Source organism: Procambarus clarkii, chromosome 75 (genome assembly GCF_040958095.1).
Source record: "Procambarus clarkii isolate CNS0578487 chromosome 75, FALCON_Pclarkii_2.0, whole genome shotgun sequence".
NCBI classification, from domain to species: Eukaryota; Metazoa; Arthropoda; class Malacostraca; order Decapoda; family Cambaridae; genus Procambarus; species Procambarus clarkii.
This window is the reverse complement of record NC_091224.1, coordinates 1,843,372-1,850,681: the sequence shown is the minus strand read 5'-3', so window position 1 is coordinate 1,850,681 and position 7,310 is coordinate 1,843,372. Positions and strand designations below refer to the sequence as shown.

General features: G+C 47.0%; 1 non-coding gene across 1 annotated transcript; it reads left to right on the top strand.

Annotated features, from left to right (window-relative positions):
- The first annotated feature begins 346 nt into the window (after positions 1-346).
- TRNAL-CAG (transfer RNA leucine (anticodon CAG)) lies at positions 347-430 on the top strand. Its single transcript has one exon. It is a non-coding gene; the product is annotated as a tRNA-Leu (tRNA).
- Positions 431-7,310: the final 6,880 nt, after the last annotated feature.

Sequence of the window (7,310 nt, the reverse complement as noted above, 5' to 3'; positions counted from 1 at the left end):
GAGTACCCACATGAGCCACAGAGACGTTAGAAAGAACTTTTTCAGTGTCAGAGTAGTTAACAGGTGGAATGCATTAGGCAGTGATGTGGTGGAGGCTGACTCCATACACAGTTTCAAGTGTAGATATGATAGAGCCCAGTAGGCTCAATAATCTGTACATCAGTTGATTGCCAGTTGAGAGGCGGGACCAAAGAGCCAAAGCTCAACCCCCGCAAGCACACATAGGAGAGTACACACACACGTGGTGGCCCAGCTGGGGGAGCGTCCTCCGGGGCCTGACAGTCCTGTGTTCCACACAAGGATATGGTGATGTGTTTAGTATCATTGTGGCGAATATATGTGTAAGGTCAGGATGGCCGAGCGGTCCAAGGCGCTGCGTTCAGGTCGCAGTCCGGTCTTCCGGGCGTGGGTTCGAATCCCACTTCTGACAGTGACTATTTCTTGTCGTCAGGTTTAATTCCTTCAGTCTGTCTTCGTACCTCATCCCTCGGAGCTCTGGAACGAGTCTCGTTACAAACCTCTGCTTCTCTTTGTAGTTTCAAAACGTTATATGACAAAGAGTGCTGGGAAGACGGGACACCACGAACGTGGCTCTCATCCTATAACTACACTTAGGTAATTACACACACACACACACACACGCACACACTAACACACACATACACACACCACACACACACACACACACACACACACACACACACACACACACACACACACACACACACACACACTCGCGCACACACACACACGCGTGCACACACACACACACACACACACACACACACACACACACACACACACACACACACACACACACACACCACGAACACACACCAGTCTTAGAGTATGCCGCCTCATCATGGAGTCCCCATCTGAAGAAGCATATAATGAAACTGGAAAAGGTTCAGAGGTTTGCAACGAGACTCGTCCCAGAGCAACGAGGGATGGGGTATGAGGAGTGCCTGAGGGAACTGTGCCTTACGACACTAGAAAGAAGAAGGGAGAGGGGGGACATGATAGGAACGTATAAGATACTCAGAGGGATTGACAGAGTGGACATAGACGAAATGTTCACACGGAATAGTAACAGAACGAGGGGACATGGATGGAAGCTTGAAACTCAGATGAGTCACAGAGATGTTAGGAAGTTTTCTTTTAGCGTGAGAGTAGTGGGAAAATGGAATGCACTTCAGGAACAGGTTGTGGAAGCAAATACTATTCATAATTTTAAAACCAGGTATGATAGGGAAATGGGACAGGAGTCATTGCTGTAAACAACCGATGCTCGAAAGGCGGGATCCAAGAGTCAATGCTCGATCCTGCAGACACAACTAGGTGAGTACAACTAGGTGAGTACACACACACACCACACACACACACCACACACGCACCACACACACCCCACACACACACCACACACACACCCCACACACACACACACACACACACACACCACACAGAGGGAATAGCTAACCAGGAAGCACTGGAAGAGTTTGAGATTACCAGCGGGGAAGTAAGGAAGTGTTTACTAGAGTTGGATGTGACAAAGGCTATAGGCCCAGATGGAATCTCCCCTTGGATACTAAAGGAAGGAGCAGAAGAACTGTGCTTCCCACTCTCCATAGTGTATAACAAATCACTGGCAACAGGGGAACTGCCAGAAATTTGGAAACCAGCTAACGTAGTCCCGATATACAAGAAAGGGGATAGACAGGAGGCATTGAATTACAGGCCAGTGTCCCTAACCTGCATACCATGCAAACTGATGGAGAAGATTGTGCGATGAAAGCTAGTGGAGCATCTGGAGCGAAAGAACTTTGTAACACAGCATCAACATGGATTCAGGGATGGCAGGTCCTGCCTCACAGGGTTACTTGAATTCTACGACCAGGCAACAAAGATAAGGCAAGAAAGAGAAGGGTGGGCAGACTGCATATTTTTGGATTGTCAGAAAGTCTTTGATACAGTGCCACACAAGAGGCTAGTGAAAAAGCTGGAGATGCAGGCTGGAGTAAAAGGTAAGGTACTCTGTTGGATACAGGAGTACCTAAGCAACAGGAGACAACGAGTCAATGTGAGGAGGGAGGTCTCAGATTGGCGAGACGTTACGAGTGGAGTCCCGCAAGGGTCAGTCCTTGGACCTATACTGTTTCTGATATATGTAAATGATCTCCCAGAGGGAATCGAATCGTTTCTCTCAATGTTTGCCGATGATGCAAAAATTATGAGGAGGATTGAAACTGAGGACGATAGTAGGAGGCTACAAAATGACCTAGACAGACTGAGTGAATGGTCCAACAAATGGCTGTTGAAGTTCAACCCGAGTAAATGCAAAGTAATGAAACTAGGCAGTGGAAATAGGAGGCCAGACACAGGATTCAGAATAGGAGGTGAAGTACTTAATGAAACGAACAGAGAGAAAGATCTAGGAGTTGATATCACACCAGACCTGTCTCCTGAAGCCCACATAAAAAGAATAACGTCTGCGGCATATGCGAGGCTGGCTAATATCAGAACAGCGTTCAGGAACCTGTGTAAGGAATCATTCAGAATCTTGTACACCACATATGTAAGACCAATTCTGGAGTATGCGGCCCCAGCATGGAGCCCGTACCTTGTCAAGCACAAGACGAAGCTGGAAAAAGTCCAAAGGTATGCCACTAGACTAGTCCCAGAACTAAGAGGCTCGAGTTACGAGGAAAGGCTGCGGGAAATGCACCTTACGACACTGGAAGACAGAAGAGTAAGGGGAGACATGATCACAACCTACAAAATCCTCAGAGGAATCACCGGGTAAACAAGGATAAACTATTCAACACTGGTGGGACGCGAACAAGGGGACACAGGTGGAAACTGAATACCCACATGAGCCACAGAGACGTTAGAAGGAACTTTTTCAGTGTCAGAGTAGTTAACGGATGGAATGCATTAAGTAGTGATGTGGTGGAGGCTGACTCCATACACAGTTTTAAATGTAGATATGATAGAGCCCAGTAGGCTCAGGAATCTGTACGCCAGTTGATTGACAGTTGAGAGGCGGGACCAAAGAGCCAAAGCTCAACCCCCGCAAACACAAATAGGTGAGTACAAATAGGTGAGTACACACACACACACACACACACACACACACACACACACACACACACACACACACACACACACACACACACACATACACACACACATACACACCCTAAATGAGTCAGAAATAAGGGAAGTCAAAGTTGAAGCCCCCATAGGAATGAGTGACCACAGTGTACTGACCTTTGAGTACTTGGTGGAGGTAGGGATAACCTATCCAAGGATGGGAGTGGAGGGGAAAAGACTGAATTACCGAAGAGGAAAATATGACGAGATGAGGAACTTCCTAATGGGAATACCATGGGAAACAGAACTTAGAGACAAGAATGTGCAGGTCATGATGGATATTGTCACCCAAAAGTGCCAGGAAGCTGCAGACAGGTTTATCCTCGTCCAAAAGGAGAAAAACGAAAAACAACAGAAAAACCCATGGTTCAACCAGGAATGTAAGGTAGCGAAACAACTGAGTAAAAGAACATGGAGAAACTACAGAAATAACAGAACACCAGAGAGCAGGGAGAGGTACCAGAGGGCCAGAAATGAGTACATCAGAGTGAGGAGGGAAGCAGAGAGACAGTTTGAAAATGACATCGCGAGTAAAGCCAAGACCCAACCAAAGCTGCTCCACAGCCATATCAGGAGGAAAACAGCAGTGAAGGAACAAGTGATGAAGCTGCGGAAAGGGGAGAACAGATACACAGAGAATGACAAGGAGGTGTGTGAAGAACTCAACAAGAGATTCCAGGAGGTCTTCACAATAGAACAAGGAGAAGCCCCTGCACTAAATGAGGAGGCGGCAACCTTGGAAACCTTGGAGGAATTTGACCTCACCAGTGATGAGGTCAAAAGGTGTCTGCTGGAGCTAGATGTGACAAAGGCTGTTGGGCCTGATAGAATCTCACCATGGATACTAAAGGAAGGTGCAGAAGCACTAAGTGTGCCACTCTCTATGGTGTATAACAGGTCACTGGAAACAGGAGACTTACCAGAAAGTTGGAAGACAGCTAACGTGGTCCCAATATACAAAAAGGGTGACAGGCAAGAGGCACTGAATTACAGGCCAGTTTCCTTAACTTGTATACCATGCAAGGTGCTGGAGAAGATCGTGAGGAAAAGGCTCGTAGAGCATCTGGAGGAAAATAACTTTGTAACGCACCACCAACATGGGTTCAGAGATGGTAAATCGTGCCTCACAGGGTTAATAGAATTTTATGACCAGGCAACGAAAATTAGGCAGGAAAGAGAAGGGTGGGCCGACTGCATTTTCCTGGATTGCCAAAAAGCCTTCGACACAGTACCCCATAAAAGGCTGTTAAAAAAGTTGGAGCAACAGGCAGGAGTAAAAGGGAAGGTGCTCCAGTGGATAAGGGAGTACTTAAGCAACAGGAAACAGCGAGTAACGGTGAGGGGGAAGACATCAGAGTGGCGAGATGTCACCAGCGGAGTCCCACAGGGCTCAGTACTTGGACCCATCCTGTTTCTAATATATGTGAACGATCTTCCAGAGGGTATAGACTCATTCCTCTCGATGTTTGCTGATGATGCAAAAATTATGAGAAGAATCAAGACGGATGAAGATAGACAGAGACTACAGGATGACCTGGATAAACTGGAGGAATGGTCTAGAAAATGGCTGCTGAAGTTCAACTCTGGAAAGTGTAAGGTGATGAAATTAGGCGAAGGGAGCAGGAGGCTGAACACAAGGTATCATCTGGGAGGGGAAATCCTGCAAGAATCAAATAGAGAGAAGGATCTGGGGGTTGATATCACACCGAACCTGTCCCCAGAGGCCCACATCAAAAGAATATCATCAGCGGCATATGCTAGACTGGCCAACATAAGAACTGCCTTCAGAAACTTGTGTAAGGAATCTTTCAGAACCCTGTATACCACTTATGTAAGACCAATCCTGGAGTATGCAGCTCCAGCCTGGAGTCCATACCTAGTTAAACACAAGACAAAGTTAGAGAAGATTCAGCGGTATGCCACCAGGCTCGTCCCGGAACTGAGAGGATTGAGCTACGAGGAAAGGCTAAAGGAGCTGAACCTCACATCCCTGGAAAACAGAAGAGTAAGGGAAGACATGATAATCACCTACAAAATTCTCAGGGGAATTGACAGGGTGGACAAAGACAAACTCTTCAGCACGGGTGGGACACGAACAAGGGGACACAGGTGGAAACTTAGTACCCAGATGAGCCACAGAGACGTTAGAAAGAATTTTTTCAGTGTCAGAGTAGTTAATAAATGGAATGCACTAGGAAGTGATGTGGTGGAGGCTGACTCCATACACAGTTTCAAATGTAGGTATGATAGAGCCCAGTAGGCTCAGGAATCTGTACACCAGTTGATTGACAGTTGAGAGGCGGGACCAAAGAGCCAAAGCTCAACCCCCGCAAGCACAATTAGGTGAGTACAATTAGGTGAGTACACACACACATACACACACACATACACACACACATACACACACACACACACACGCACACACGAAATCACATCCCTCATCACAACAGTCCCAGAGACAAGAGGAGAACCCAAAACCAGCATCCCAGCAACACCAGAGGGGAGGGCAACACCAACACCCGCCTCTGCATAGAAACCCTCCCTTCCCCTCACCCTACCTGCCCCCACCCAACCCTCTTTCCCACCCCACCCCATTCTGACCCTGACACCCCTTCCCCATTCCCATCATGTCCCCCCCTCCCACCTTTTTCCCCCTGTCCCCCTTCCCCCTTCATCCCATACCCTCCCTATCCCTCCTCCCCCCTCACTGCGTATCCTCCATGTCCCCCCTACCTCCTTAACCCACACCCTACCTGTCCCCCCTTCCCTTAAACCCCCACCCCCCACCCCAAAATCCTCTGAGACCCTGCAAACCACCTCACAGATCCTCTTACCCACGGAACAGCTTCCCACACCAGCAGAATGCTTGCCAAGAAAGGGACATGACAATGAACAGAAGAAAGTGAGCTTCAAGGCGATGTACACTAACATAGATGGGATTTCAAATAAAACAAGTGAACTTGGAGAATGGGCACTAGAAGAAAACCCAGACATAATAGCACTCACAGAAACAAAGTTAACGAAAATCATAACAAACGCAGTGTTTCCACAGGGCTACTATGTAGTGAGGAAAGAGAGAGAAGGGAGAGGAGGAGGTGGTGTAGCTCTGCTACTAAGAGAAGGTTGGAGTTTCGAAGAGATGGTAATTCAGAACTGTGAAGGTTTCAGTGACTACATTTCAGGCACCATAGTAACTGGAGGACAGAAAATTATAATAGTAGTCATATATAACCCCCCACCAAATGACAGAAGATCCAGACAGGAATATGATAGAAACAACTTGGCCACCATCAATATAATAGAGAGAGCAGCTTCTGTGGCTAGCAGGAACGGATCCAGACTTCTAATCATGAGAGACTTCAACCATGGGAAGATAGATTGGGGGAACAGAGACCCACATGAGGCCCAGACACATGTAGAGCTAAGCTGCTGGATGTGGCAACAAGAAACTTTCTAAGTCAACACGTCAAGGGACCGACAAGAATGAGAGGAGGGGATGAACGAGCCTTGCTTGATCTGATATTTACCCTAAATGAGTCGGATATAAGTGAAGTTAAGTTGGAAGCCCCCTTGGGAATGAGTGATCATAGTGTATTGAGCTTTGAGTACCTGGTTGAGCTGGGAATTATCACCCTCAAAAAAGAACTGGGAACCAAAGGGCTGGCGTACCGAAAGGGAAACTATGAGGAAATGAATAAATTCCTATGGGATATACATTGGGACACAGAACTCGGAACCAAGTCCGTACAAGACATGATGGACTATATCACCCAAAAATGTCAGGAGGCTGTAAGCAGGTTTGTCCCAGCCCGACAGGAAAAAACAGAGAAGCAAAGGAAGAATCTGTGGTTTAATAAGGAATGTATGAAAGCAAAGGAGCAGAACAAAAGGGCATGGAGGAACTTCCGTAATAACAGAACACCAGAAAGTAGAGAGAGATACCAGAGAACCAGGAACGAGTATGTCAGTGTGAGAAGAGCAGCTGAGAAAAGGTATGAAAATGATATAGCTAATATAGCAACAGGGCTCCATTAAGGAACATATAATCTCTTCCCACAACCAAACCATCGCCAGAGAAATCCTAGTAAACAACACAGAAATCATCGATAGATACAGCGATAGCAGGCGGCTTCACGTCTGCGAGGCTCTACACATCAAGA